This window comes from Struthio camelus, chromosome 3 (genome assembly GCF_040807025.1).
Source record: "Struthio camelus isolate bStrCam1 chromosome 3, bStrCam1.hap1, whole genome shotgun sequence".
Classification (NCBI taxonomy): domain Eukaryota; kingdom Metazoa; phylum Chordata; class Aves; order Struthioniformes; family Struthionidae; genus Struthio; species Struthio camelus.
The window spans coordinates 92,472,405-92,487,355 of record NC_090944.1 but is presented as its reverse complement, the minus strand read 5'-3'; positions in this window follow the sequence as shown (position 1 = coordinate 92,487,355).

Here is a 14,951-nt window from a genome sequence, read left to right as displayed (position 1 = left end):
AGGCTCAGTTCAACAGTGATTCACTGGACTTCAACAGTGATTTAGGCACTAAACTAGTGCTGCAATGCTTCTCTGCGTAGGTATGTGCTATTGCGCAAGGCCGGAGGCCATCTCTACCTGCTTTCAGCCAGCCAGAGCTTCTCAGCTGCTTGAACACATATCTAAGCTTGAGGACTTGGCCTTCACTTGGAAGAACAGCCAGGCTTCTAGACGCTGTGGCCATTGAGTTGTTTTTACCTTATTTCTTTTCTCTCTTGTTCTCACTTTTACCTACTTCTGCTTTCTTATTGCAGCCAGTTCTAGGAGTGGAAGTGCCGAAAGAGCAGGAGAGCAGCCGTTCTTGCGCAGCCCTGTCAGTCTCCGACGCCTCTGGGAACCCGTGAGGAGCACTGCCCTCAGCCCAGCCGCCAACCCAGCAGGTTCAGGAGGTCCCAGGGGTACCAAAAAGCACCTGGGCTGAACCTGGTTGCGTTTCTGAGTGCCACTTAGAAACTTAGTTTCCTGGCTTTATCGTCATGGTATCTGGGACATCCTTTCCTTTCTTTCCCTTCACTCCAGGCAGGCTGCAGGGCTTTTACATCAGTCAGTGGATGTCAGTACAACATCAGCAGGACGCAGCAGAGTATTTCTGTGACTAAGAACTGACCAGGATACATGCCACGGCTCAACCCCTGAGGCAAAGCTGTCTTCGCAAAGACTTGCTAGATTGCCATGCAATATGCACAGACCGATGGTGAGCTCTGCCAAATAACGCATTAATTCTTTATAATGGTTAGTTGTCTAAAGGGAAACAAAAGAATATTCCTATGTAACAGGCACTCAGCTGCCTTGTAAACTCCAACACTTCATGTGGGGTTTAGCTTTAAATGTGTTTTCTTCCAGAATTTTAGCAAGGCTTGGTGGTGCAATAGGAAGCTTAGAAGCTATAGGAATGCATAAGGCCAGTCCTTGATCCATTCTGCAGCCTAAAAATACAGGCTGATTCCTGCAGTAGTTATTTTAGTATCAGACAACAAACTGCTTCCTCGAGATGAAAAGGCTCAAATACCGGCACCCTCCTCATAAACAGGATCTTGGTATATACGGCGAAAAATTAGACAATTTAGACTGCACAAGGCTCACACAAATGCAGACACAAACATACACAAACACGCTAGCAAGGCAAGATAAGCGACATAGGTCTTCAGAGAAATTTCCCATTCATCATTTCTTTACACGTAAAATAAGTAAATCATAAAAAAAGAAAAGAAAAAAAAGAGAATGGTGAGGCTCGCCCTCGGGTTTGCTAAGCTTTTCCTGCATTTGAGTGCTATCAGTCTAAACATGCCCTCTCAGCCTTCCTATACCTGAAAGAATGAGAGCATGTTAAAAAAAAAAATGCCAAGATTAAGTAGAGCCTTAATTCAGCACCTAGTGTTTTTCTTGCTTCTTACTCTGAAAGTTCGTCCTAGCTTATATAATAATGGAAGGAAAAAAACCCTAGAGAGAAGGCGCATTAGTCGCAACGTACACTGCATATTTTCTGTAAGAGAAATTCTGATTCTGTATGTTTGAATAGCGTGTTTAGGCATTGAAGTCAACCCTGTTAATGCAGCTTCAGCAAGGAGGGACACACCTGTGGGGAATCCTGAAGTCATTTGAGGAATAAGCCTTTGCCATTCCTATTGCTGTTGCCTTGTATCAGTCAGTGCTTCACTCTCTTTGTTACATGCCCTGGTTTCTATAGATATTTGGGAGTGCTCCATACCAGGGAATTTAAATCTCCATAGCCACTGATTCCAAAACGACTATTTCTGAAATAAACTTCTCCCATGTTAACAAAAACTCAAAAACTAAGATTTCATTCCCTACTTATTCCAACACGTGGATTTTAAGAGCAGTTTTTGTGTGCAGAGAAGAGCCATGTTCAACTGACACCAGGTTACTCACCATCTGAGAGATAATTTCAGGCGTCCAGTTGCCATTTTGAGATCTGACAATAATATGACTGTTATGCAGGCTTCGTAGATGTACAAGAGGGTAGTGAGAGTTTGTCGATGAACATGACTCTTCTCGCCACTTATGTCAATACCCTTACGCTCATGCTCCAGAGAAAATGAAATCCAAGTTAATAGGCGAACTTGGGGGTGCTGAGCCTGCATCCATTTTTATGTAGAAGAGGAGCAAGTGAGGCAAAGAGCCAACCTGTGTTGCAAAAAGAGCAAGAGGAATGAATCTCCACTGTAACACCACTGAAGCTGGTGGAGGTACTGCAAAGATGAAGAGATGCTGAAATCTCTATCGGCCAAGGATGCTACTAGAGGCGGGAATAGCTACTACTTTGGTGTTGGATGGGACAACATTTTGCAGGAGGTACAACTTGCTGCCGCACCTCTAGAGCATAGCAGACAGTATCGTTTGGACAAGCATATGTAGCTCAGGGACTTTCATACTCTTTCGGTGTGCAGAGCTGAGTTAGAAATCTTACAAGCTAATTTTCATGTGTTTACTCAGCTCTATTAGCCTTTCATTTCCAGTTCCGAGGAACACAGTCATGATACTAAAGAGAACAAAAATTACATCCTTCCATGGCTCAGGAAAGATTCAATAGAAGTTTGTTTTGCTCTTAGGTTAGGGTTGGGCAGATGCAAGGGTGTTGTTTCTGATTTTATCCAAGCTGTTTTATTCCAGCTTTGCTTTCATGTGCTTGTTGTCTTTGGGAGAGCATTCCTCACAGTAATAAGGTGGCATCTTCCCAGACTGCCTCTAGGCTGCCACTGACATTCATGCTACAACCCATCCTTAGTCAGAGGGTGAGCAATCAATTACAGATAATCAACAACTCCTTAAAGCAGTTTTTCCTTGTAGGCCAAGAGTGAGTGAAAAATAAAAAAAAAAACACCAATAATTGTGTCAGGCTAGCACAGGCTAGAAAGAAAGAAAGAAAGAAAGCAGATGAAGAACGCAGTGCCTGTAGCTTTTCCCACATGGATTCAAATGGCAAAAAGAAGCCGCTTTCCAAGGGCCAATACATTACCGTTGCTCTCCCCTGCCTGACGGCAGCAAGGGCTGGGAACCAGGCGCTGCCGGCGCCGCTGGGGCAGCTGGGGCTCTGGCAGCGGCAGGAGGGGACACATGAGCCACGTCCACTCCAGTGCAGCCCCTGCGCCAAGGCCAGCTAGGGCAGGGCTCCTGATAGAGAGCCAGGAATACTGTCTTGGGCAATGTTGAAGACAGACAGCAAAAAGACAGCTTTTTCAGTTATATTCCTCACTAGCATCAGGAAAACAGGCAAACTCAGCCCCTCCGACATCCCACCAAAAGGAGAAGCTGTTTCTTATTGCTATCCTGCCTCGTATCCCTCATGCCTCCAGCTGGAAGGCAAGGGTCCCCCACTCTCACACCGTCTCAACATTCAATACGGGCCAAGAGGGCCAGCTACCTGTGTGGGCAGCCTGCCACCCCTGCCCACACTGTCCTGCCACCATCAGCAGTTCCCGGGGCAGTGAGCAAACAGATGTGCGAGCACGTCATTAATGATTGTATTATGATACCTAAGCAACAGGGGCTGAATTTTGTCATTACGGACCCCCTCCACTTCAGCATTTCTCCATTTACAACCTGCACAACATTCTTCCTGTGTGTTTCCCAGCACATGCATGCAGCATTTTCTATGCCTGCTGCTTTGCAGAACTCTTTGAACAGGCTCAGTAAAAACATATTTATGCCGATACTGGCTTCTTTTGTGAGAGCAGAAACAGTCAAGCCTCCTCTTACAGACCTCCTGCTGCTTTGCGTGTGTAGAGCCGGTTAGAGTGCCTTTGGTGTGCCCTGCCAGCAAGTATGCTCTTCTGCTCCTCTTGCACTTTCTTATTTTACTTGTCCCCCCACCCCCAAACTTAGGAAATAATTAGCAAAGAAGAAGTGATAAAGTGATATAGAGTGCACTTATGAGGCTTCCAACAGCTGTTGGCAGCAGTGCTCGCAGCCCTGGTGCTGCTCAGCTTCCCTAGAGAGCTGTGTAAGCCTTTCCTTTTCAGTTCCCCTCTCCGCCACACACCTGGGATGAGGTCAGATGAAGAGGAAGGTGGATGTGCAACATCAGCCTCTTGTGTCGCGTGGTACTTGCAGGAGCGGGGAATGCTGCATTTCCCTGTTCAGAAAAAGCGAGCCTTTGTGGTGTTGCAATGCCCCACTACATAAATCCTTGCCTTAATGAACAGGTAGACTGCAGGTATAGTAGTAAATGGGGTCTATAAAGCACTAATAAAGCAACATACATCTTTGATGTTGCTTGCCTCAGCCAGAAGAATCACATATTACTAGAGCAACAGCAGAAAAGGATATCACAGCTCGATGAGCCCTTGTGAGTGAATTTATGAGGTGAGAGGTAGTGGAGTGACAGGTCTGCAGACCACAGAGCTCCCCAGCACCAAGGCAGGTCTGGGGACACTTCTCCACTTCTCACCTCTTTATAGAGATGGCCAAAAGAAAAGACAAGGCTCCTTTGCTGTCTCCTTTCAGGCCGCAGCCACTCCCCTGGAAAGCTACTTCAAAAGGTTAGTAAATGGCAATGGCAGTGATGAAACTTTTTTCCAATAAGTGCAAAGTACTCCACTGCAAAAATATGGCCAGAGAGCATTATAATACTTTATTCTTAGACAAGGCTAGACGTAGACTAGAACCCTCAACGGACCTGGGAAAAGGGCTTTGCGGTCCGTTTAGCTACCTGCTGAGTGTAAAAGTCTTTGGTTGCGTGGAAATGCTGATAGGGCCTTCTTCTTGTGTACTTCCTCAACGTAATGAGAAGAAACAAAAATAGATAATGTGAGGCAAGCCATGACAGAGGCCTCCAGCTGCTATCTCACATGGACAGGACTTCTGGTTATGGGCAGGTCAGAGGTAGCATCTCTATGGGAATAGCTTTTTGGTAACGTTTCATCTCATCCTCTGCTCCCATCTAGGGAATTCTGCGCAAGGGAGAGCGATGGGAGCAATTAGGATTTTCGGACATCTTGGGGAATCTCCATTCCAGCATGGCACAGTTTGGGGCCATCCTTCTGTTAGCTACCATGCCATATACATAATATGGCATATGTTCACCAGTTTCTTACTGATAACATATGATTGCAATATCCTTATCCGATTAGCAAGCTCAAGCATGCTTGACTTGCATTGTATCTCAATTAATTTCACCCACAAACATTGACATGTTAAATCCTCAAACAACGCCCATGTAAGTCCCCCGGGGTATTGTTTTGACTCCATCCTGGAACAAGGTCACTCTCCTCTTGAATGATGAGGCTTCATTCTTTATCTTTTCCTAGCAGTTATTTCTTTTAAAAGATTTTCATTGGCAATGAATGGAATAATCTTCACAGACTGTTTGAAGTTTAATGTCTCCTGTTGGCTGTTTTTCAGAAGTTTACGGTACATATTTTAATCTTTATACCACTTGTTGGATGCTGATTGCCAGATAACAAATACTGATTTAATGTTGAAAGGGTGCATCTACCGACCAGACCACCCTGCAAAAAGGAGAGGCTCCACTCTGAACTAGCTAGTACACACATATCAAAAACACTCTGACTGCAGCTGCAGAGTGCCACACTTAGCAACCTGAAATTTTCTGACTGCTTGCAGTGCCCAGGCTGTACCTCTCCAAAATGCTGTATTACTGTACCCTATACGCCTCTATGGCCAGCTATCTGCACCAGGTACTAGTGGGTTACACTCACCGAGAACAGTTGGGAGAACTGGTTGAGGAAGGCTTGCTTTCACCATTGTTTGACCTAATTCCCTGCACTTTCCATCTGGCAAGAAGGACTGCAAGATCCATCCAGTGATGGTTTTCACACCCTTCCTCTTCAGCCCTACTCAGGGCTATCTGAAGCACCTGGCGTGCCACCTCATCAATCCTGCCCACTGCCATCAGTGAGAACCAGCCTCGCTCTATCGATACATCATTCTCCGAGGCTGTTTTGCTCCAGTGTGAATTTTAAAAGCCACTTGTCTGGAGATGGTGATTCTCCAGTCACTTATGGCTCCTGAGTCTTTTCTCAGCCTCCACAAGACTGGTGAGCAAGCCCCAGGTGCCAGGTGCATGGAGGGAGACTGAAGGGTCGGCCGCTGAGCTCCTCAACTCCAGACTTTCTTTCTAACAAATGACCTGCAAGTGAAATGCGGGAAAAGTAGTATTCAGATCATCATCTGGTATAAATCAACAAAGCTCCACTAAAGACATTAAAGCTCTACTGGTTTACACCATCTGGGAATTTGGCCGCAGGGGAGGACGTCTTCACGTTCAGTTTTTAGCCTTTATCACAGATACACATGGGAGAAAAGCTAGCGCCCTATCCGCTCTCAGCGAGCATTACCAACCCCTACAGAGATCAATAGGAGCTCCCTGGTCACATCAAGAGCAGAATGATGCCCTAAAATTAGCATGTGTTTGAATCAGTGCATTGTATCTTGTTTGCAGATTAGTAGCACTGAGTAGATATTGAGGGCATAGGAAAGCTATCCAGTTTAAACAAAGTAAGAATTGACCTAAAGTTTTGCTTAGATGAAACTGATCTTTTTGGATGGGAGAGAAAAGAAGAGGTGTCCAAAAATACTCGCGTATCGGTTCATTTCATTTTTTTGTGTCCTCTTGTGCACTTCCTAGCTCCAGCAGACAAGAAAAGGATATAGTAAAATTTCACGTGCTTGCAACTTGGACAGAACCAGAAAGCGCAGGGACTCCTGTCCTTGAAACTAGCAGCTTCTGCTCTAATTTAGAGACCAAATAGATACTGACAAATAGGCTTTGGATGGTTTGTCTAAATCCTCCAAAGCTGAGCCCATCAACTTAGCTATAAGCTTGGGCAACTCCTTGGTTAGCCTAGAGTGTCTCAAAAAGATAAGTCACATTTGCTATGTAGTGTTTCACATAGCTCTGTACGCTGTCCCACAATTATATTCTAAATTGCAAAAATGAAAGAAATCTGGAGTTAAATGAAAGAAAATATGTTTATTCTTTATATTTATGATATATGATTCCTTATGATAGCAATAAGTTTCCTTAAGGCATTGCCTTTTTCATTTGATACGGGCAGTACCAAATGTCGGCTGGGTAATGGATATTTTATGAATGCAGCCTTGCCTTGAGCAACTCATTGCTTAATTATTAGGCAAAAAATTGAAGCATGCAAAAAATAAGAAGGTAAGAAAAATAATAACGACCATGAGTAGAGTATGATTATGTATCAGTTTCAGTAAGCTAGCAGCTAAATTATATGTCACCACTACACAGCCTCTTCCTTTAAGAACGTTTTTGTAATGTTTTACAACTTCTGTAGCTTACTGAAGAATAACGAAGCCCTGCGCCCTGCTTTGTAGTTTATCTTTCTCTACACCAGTTGAGATTTTTTTGCCATTGTATATTTCTGTTTCTGTGGATAATATTTTTGTTGCTGGAAGGAGGTAGAGGGTGTATGCAGAGAACTGTTTCCTCTAGGTCCTAGCGCACTTCCTCCATCTGTCCCTAAGCCATGAGAGAAAAAGCAAGCAAGCTTCTATTTCACAATGGAAAAGTGCAAGCACTCTGTTTTCTTTCTGCTATTTTGTCAGCTAAGTGCGCCTTTTTTTTCACCACAGCTATAGATCTTTTTTTAAAACCCAACATATTCCTTGGGCAAAAAATTAGAGATCCAATGAAAAGAAAAATTAATGAGATGGACTGGTCACTGGTGCACAGTGTTTCTCTTAGCGTATTTATCTGCTGATTCCACTGTTTTGAATAGTACACATATTCATCATGTGATTGCTCCAAGGGACAAGTTCTCATCCAGGTCCTCTGTGCATCTTAAGTAGTCAGGGCTTCCCCTGAGATCTGGGACTAGAGAACTAAACGTTTTCTTGGTGTAAATTGTACTCAGTGAAACCACTGAGACCCGAGATGAATCTGACCCGGGGAGAGAGACTCTCAAGAGCTCCATTTAATCTCTGTTGCAGCATGGTTTTCCCCAGGAATCTTCACTGCCATCCATCTCTCTAATACACATAATAAATAATTTACTCATAGATATAAGGGAGCACTTTGCTTCAATCTGCTAATGATCTTAGCACTTAGAGTGGCTCTACCATGCTTAGAGCTTCTTTACATTGCCTGAGAGATCCAAAGTGCCATTATTGTAAGATGAGAATTAGGCGCAATGAGATGAGAAAAAAAGAGGAAGTGGTATAATGAAGTATTTAGAATTATGGAAAAAATACTTAAGTCCTTCACCTCCTTATGGAATGCCTTTTGTGCATACAGTAGTTTTTAGCATTTCCAGAGCAATTTTGGGATGGATCTTTAGCTGCATAAATACCCCAGGTGAGATTCATCTCAACTCACCTTAGATATCTAGTCAGCCCTCCACTTTTGGAAGGTGATCCCTCCCAGGCTAGAATAGGTATTTAAGACAGGTGGCATGAATCACCTCCCAGACCTATCTCTCGCTCTCTCTCTCTTTCTTGCTTTATTACAGATGAAGCCTACATCCCTTGCATAGAGGTTTTGCTGGGTGGAGCCAGGTGAGAAGAATCCCACTCCTAAATATCTGTTTGTACTCTTTCCCTTGTCACTGAGCCCAGGGGCGCCCTTTGCTTTGCATCCTCTTGTGGGCCAGGGTGAAGGGGTAACAGCGGGACTCTGGAGTTTGGGCTTCAGATCTCTGCCAGTGCCTCCTTGCAAACACCAGGCCTGGAAAAAGGATATAATCACAAATAAAACCCATCATACTTGTGTGTCACAATACAGAAAGTATTTCTGAAAAACTACAAAGAAGTGTCAATTCAAGGAAGGCTTTTGCCCAAGGGGCCAGCTTCTGGTCTCGCTCACACCCTGGCCTAAGCCCTGGTAAATGTGGTGAGCGCAGCGCAGATGCTCTGAATATATGCCTTTGTAGCAAAGAAGGGAACTACTGAATCAGAAATGGGCATGTTGCAATCCTGCTGTCACTCGCATGGAATATTCTTCAGATTCTGTCACCCGTTGTACCTAGCAGGTCCCCTCGCTACATATAATAAAAGTTTCTCCACTGTAGCTCAAAATGACCCAGATTCTGTCTCTTCCTACTGAATGCTATTCCAGTCTAAAATCTTCCAATAAAAGGAAGACTTTCATGATAGCTTTAATATCTCTTTTTAATTTCCTCCTTGATCTGCCCTTCTTTCTTGCCCTGAGTAATTCATTTCCAACCCTGGCACTGCACCTTTTAAGAACTGATTTAAAATTAATACATGAATAAAACAGTATAAATAATGTATGATTGCTGTATTTAATATTAATAGCCCTTAAATGAGGAAATATTGCATACTTGCAGACGATTTGCAAAAGGACTATGGGGCCATACTACTAGACTGTAAGTAGAGGTGGTGTCAAGGCTGCCCAATGCTTCCCGCCTTAAGAGCTTTTATATTTCAATCGCTTATAGCTTTGTCAGACTCCTAGGCTGATCCTTTCCAAGTCAGATATTTCCCTCAGAGTGATTTTTTTGCTGATGTGTACATTTTGAAAAACATCTTCCAAATAATTCAGCTGTTATTGTGAATGAAACAAAGCGGGGGAAAGTGTGTTATTTGCTGACATGGAACAAATCCTGGCCACCATTCAGTGAGTAGAGCTAGCAGCACTGTGCTGTGGAGCCAGAGCTGGGCAGAGATGTAAGCAGTCTATCTTGTTATGTCCGTATGAAAAATCCGCTCCTTCTCTAACTTTGGCCGTGTGGATAAGCATTTGAACCTACCCAACAGAGACTTGCTGGAGCATCACAGCTGTGTTTCCTTGCATAGGGCATGCACCATCCTGGAGATGAGTTTGTCTGCATTTCTGTGCATCAGGGCAAGTATAAGCTCCCGAAGTGAAGGCAGGAGCCTGCCTTCAGTGCTTGGTGTGCTCGACGCTCACCCTGCACAGATTGAGAATCTGTGATTCAAACTAAAAGGAAAAAAGAGTCAGATCGAGGAGAGCAAGGGGACTGGATGAGGATAGGAGTCAAGGTGGAAAGTAAGACCACAGGATGGCAGGCCAAGGACCAGAGAGACAAACTGGGAATTAGAGTAGGACTCCAGCGCGCTGAGCATACAGGGATTTAGTTAAACTGGGAACTTCGAAGCAGGGAGACTTTGAGATGGAGAGGAAAACATTGTGATGGGCCAGTAGCCTTCATCCAGGTGCAGAATCTGCCTCCGGGCACCTCAGTGTGCCCTCACCCTTCTCCAGCCCCTGTGCCCAAGCAATGGCACGTCACCACCTAGCTCCTGAGCCCTCTATAGCTAGCACACACTTCTCCCCAGTAGAGCCATGGGCTTCCTCAAGCAAGCAGAGACCTGGAGGTGAGGTTTTGTCTCAGCTTCAGAATGTGCCTTCACTTTTTTAATCTGGAAGAGAAAGAGCGAGAAAACCCAGGTATTTAGGAAACAGCTCACATCCAGAAGAACTGCCCTCTCTCAGCCTCACTCTCCCTATGGATGCTCCAGCATATGTGACTGGCCAAGCAGGTCCTTCCGCCTGCCCCACCCAGTGTCCTTCCCCATGTCTCCCAGGCATCTCTCTGCAAGAGAAGTCTTGCTGTCCCTTTTCATCTTCTGCCCATGGATTCCCCAGCATGCTCCATGGGGCTGCCAGCTACCCACCTCCCCCTCCTAACGCTTTCTTCTTCATTCCACCTTTGGTAACTTTCTGCTGCTCCAATCCCTTGTGAGTAAACATCAAGCTACAGTCTTAACAGCAAGGATCACATAGTGCCTTACTCATTGCTCAGCTCTGCTGTCATGCAGATTTGATGAGCAAGGCAGGCTGGTAGGAATGGCGACCAAAGGAGAAAGGACAGAGCATTGGGACCAAGAGTCTAGTGTCCACAGGACGTACCTGGTTTCCAGCAAGTGAGGAGTTAATTCTGGGCTGAGCCAGACAGGTGTAATGAGTCAGGGCCAGGGACTGATGGCTGTCAAAGAGGGACTACAGGAAACTTTCACTCTTTAGGAAGGAAGAGGGCCTTGAGAAAGGATTGTTTCACACCAGATGAGCACAGGGCTCATTTGCCCATCAGAGCAGGAATTTCGCCTTGCTTTCTGACGGTTCAGTTAAGTGCTCCTTTTGTTTCACTCATAACCAGTGTGCTTTCAAAGGTCTCAAATATAGCACCAGTGAGGATACTTGACTGCTGCAAAAGCTTTTCTTTCAGTGTCTTTTCCTTACCTGTTTGTTCAGATGTGATTTCACTGTGCCTTCACGCCTCCCCGCCCCCCCCCCTCCATTTATTTGTGAGGTTTAGCAGGGGGAGAAATGGATTCATGATGTTCTCATGCCAGTGAGGTCCTGGTCAAGCTTCAGCAATAATAGCTGGGTTGTTAGAAGAGAAAAGTTTGTTCAAAAGAGGCTTGATGTGCCTCTGGTGATGGTTTTTTGAATCCATTCATAATCTTTTTTGCTGGGTTTAATTATTTATACGACTGTGCAAGGAAGGAGCCAATAGCAAAATAGCCTTTTCATGGACACTGTAGAGGTTACAGGAACCTCCTGCATGCAGAGACCCTGCAGCTGCTGATCCATCAGTGCTCAGTCCTCTACCATTTTGACTCTTCTGGGGTCCTTATCTTACCTGCTCTCAGTTGTTTCTGTAGCGTCTCTAAGGTGAAGGGGTGTTTATTCATTCTTTGGGTGACTTAGAGAAAACTAAGCAATAAGAATTGCCAAATATTTCTGCTAATACCAGTAAGTTCCAAAAATCATTGGATGTATTTTCCGTACTGCTCATTTATGATAACGTCCTGGCTTTAGAGAAGAGCTTCTCTCATTGAATGACAATACTTGCTCAAGACTTGTTGTTGAGCATTGTTTAGCTATACCAATATCCAGTGCCAAAACTTGACTCAAACATATTCAATTAAAGAAGCAGAAACTGACATTTCCAGATGAAGAAAAGGACATGACACTCCAGCTCCAGGAGAAAAATGGCCAGAGACAACAAGACACCTCTGATGTATTTTAAAATAATACATAGATCTTGACTTATCCTAGTGTCAGATTCTAAAAAAAGGGTCTGGCTGGGTGCTGGAGACTGACGGAGCCTATATGGAAATAGAGAAACTTTCATCAGTATCTCCTGAGATTCCAGCTTGGACTGCAAGTTAGTCTAAAACCAGGCATGCAAAGCGCACGGCAAAGTAAGTGGTAAGCGGCCGCAGAAATCCCGGTGCTTGCCACCAGGGTAGACAGAGGAACTGGCAAGGGAAGAGCTGGGGGTAGGGAGGGAGAGATAGCTAGACTGTGCAACTTTATCTGGATCCTGTAGCGAGACGCTGAAGAAGGCTAAATAGATGGGCAGCTATTTAAGGAATGGAAGAGCTTATGGCCACAACTGCTGCATCTGAAAGGCTAATGTACAGGCCAAGAGACAGTCTGACGGGCCACTGACATAGAGGATCCATTTCGAACCAAGATGAAGGGCGTGTAGTTTAAGGCCATATAAGGGCCCAGAAATATATCCAAGGAGAGTAATCCCATGTTAGCAGGAAAGAGGCCCCATCCATGTCCCCGTAATATTCTCCCTCAACTTAAGGCCAACCAGCTTGAATTCAAAAATGTGCTAAGCTCTAGCTTGTTGTGGATCTGTAACGTGAGTTGCTGCTTTGTGACGAGTTCTGAATTTAAAGGGGCATTTCAGGTTGTTTTTTTACCCTAGGTTAGCTTGGTTAAAACACTGGTATTTTACCAATGCAGCAAAAAGCAGAACTAGATCCAAAACCTTGCAAGTAGGTTAGTTCTGCAGAGTAGATCACATTCATCTCCAAGATGACACGCCAGTACCTTTTGCTTCTCCAGGACCTCAAGGTGGGCTCCTTTACAGCTCAGCTGCATTACTGCAGTGAGTCTCACTGACTGCTGTGGGGTTTGAATCTGGACCTGCTCAAGAATTTAACATGTTAAATGTTAAACCCTAAAAACCCTATTTAACCCTGTTGAAACCTATAATGCTGGGCAGGAGTGGATAAGGGCAGAGTAACTGAGAGGGGATCAGTGATTACAAGCCGGATGCAGCAACTTGGACTGACGCTGCATTTCCCAGAGCACTGATGGCTGACCTTGACTCCTCACCATATGTGCTGTTTTAGCCTGCTGCCAAGAGAAAATCAGCACTAGTAGGGCCAGCTGTGGGTGCAGCGAAAGATAGGCAGGTGCAGGCTTCTGGGTGCAGCAAAATGCCCATGGTCCTTCTGCCCTCTGTGCCTCTGCCAGAGCTCTTGAGGTCCCTCTCAGCTTCTTACAGCAGGAGCAGCTTGCCCAGCCCCAACCCAGGCGCTGGCAGCAGGCAGTGCATCCTGAGCGCCGGACCCCTCTACGGGCGCTCTCTGCAAGTGTTCAGTGGTGCTGAGCATGCGTGCCCCATGCTCACATGTGGCATGCCAGCTTCTCGAGCGCTGGGCAGAAGCCCCAGGGAAAGACATGTGACATGAACCCAGGGTAACTTATTTCCTAAGCTGCTGCAGGGCTCCTTATGGACCTGCAACTGCGGTCTCCAGGGGCGAACAACCAACAGCCAGATGGGCATTCACCGCGAAAACATTATCCACAAACCCTTTATTTGCTGATAAACGTGGCAATCAAATTCAGCTTGGGAGCAGGCCAAAAAAAAAATACATAAAACTGAGAAATGGACAACTTGGCTCGTTTGGCCATTTCCTCAATGAAATGTTTCAATTTTTGTAGCTGAACTGAAAGAAGACTCCATATTTTCTCTCAGATGGGGAGGAAAAAGGCTAGCTGGGGAAAGGAAGAAGGAATAAGATTGGTGCTATGATTAGGGCACTCGTGGAAGATGGTACAGCCTGTGGGATCAAGGCCCTGCTCTGATGGAAATTCAAACAGAGCGAAGCAACTTCAGTGGGAGAGGGAGAGCCCCGCACCTCCCTCCCCTGCCCTATCCTCAGGCCCTGGGAAAGCCCCCGAGCCATCAGTGGCTATTGCAAACCAAGTGGCCAGCAGCTTTGAGCCCACAGCTCCCATAGCTGCTGACCTACAAAACACAACAGTTCTGTTACCTCTATTTGGTAAACTAAGTTTGCTCTCCCTCCAGACTGCCTCTGTTTTTATTTAAAGAGCCAGAATCAAAACAAATGATTTCTGCAGCCTCAAAACAATGTGGAGTCTATATTTAGACGTGTCAAAAATTCTGAATGCTAGACTCAAAAGTACTGTTTCTATTTCTTAGCATGGCCAGCAAACCAAAGGATCTGTTATTTGCTCCTGTCTATCCTTACTGTCACTTGAGCAACCCAGATTAAAACAGCAATATCAAAAGGGAACTAGAGATTCAGCTCTTGTTTGTATGTCCAGCTTAGTGGTGAGCTGAAATCTACTGGATAATAAAGTTAAAGACCAAATCTTGCTTGCTCTTTTAGCTCTAAATTAATTTAATATGGCCAACCAACATGAGCTAGGAACGGCCTTTTTGGCATGCGCACACACTGCACCCAAAGTCCGAGTTAAATCACAGAAACCTTGCAACGTGTGCTCCCTGCTAGGTGTCCCAGTGAGATGGAAGAACAGGCCTTGCTAGAGCGGACTGACGGGGATGAAGCACTCACCCTCTTTATAATGGCAGTTCAAACTTGGCAGAGGTCTGCTCAGATTTCTCCTACGAGAGGAAAACATACCTTTGCGTAGAATGACTGTCAGACCTTTATTTTGCAGGCTTCTTATCCCTGGCTGCTAAGTATAGAGCAGATCTGCAAGTATTTAGTTCCTTTGAGCCGTTGGGAGGGGCCAAATTTTGTCTTGTATATATGGAGGAGTGAATCATACAGGCAGCCAGAGGGATGACCCCTTTGCACAGAACTCCCACAGGATATTCCTCCCAGTGCCGCAGTGGTTTCAAGGGCCTGAGGCCATATATGGAGCAGAGAGAAAATAAGGGCAGCAGGACTGCTTAAATGCCTTGAGC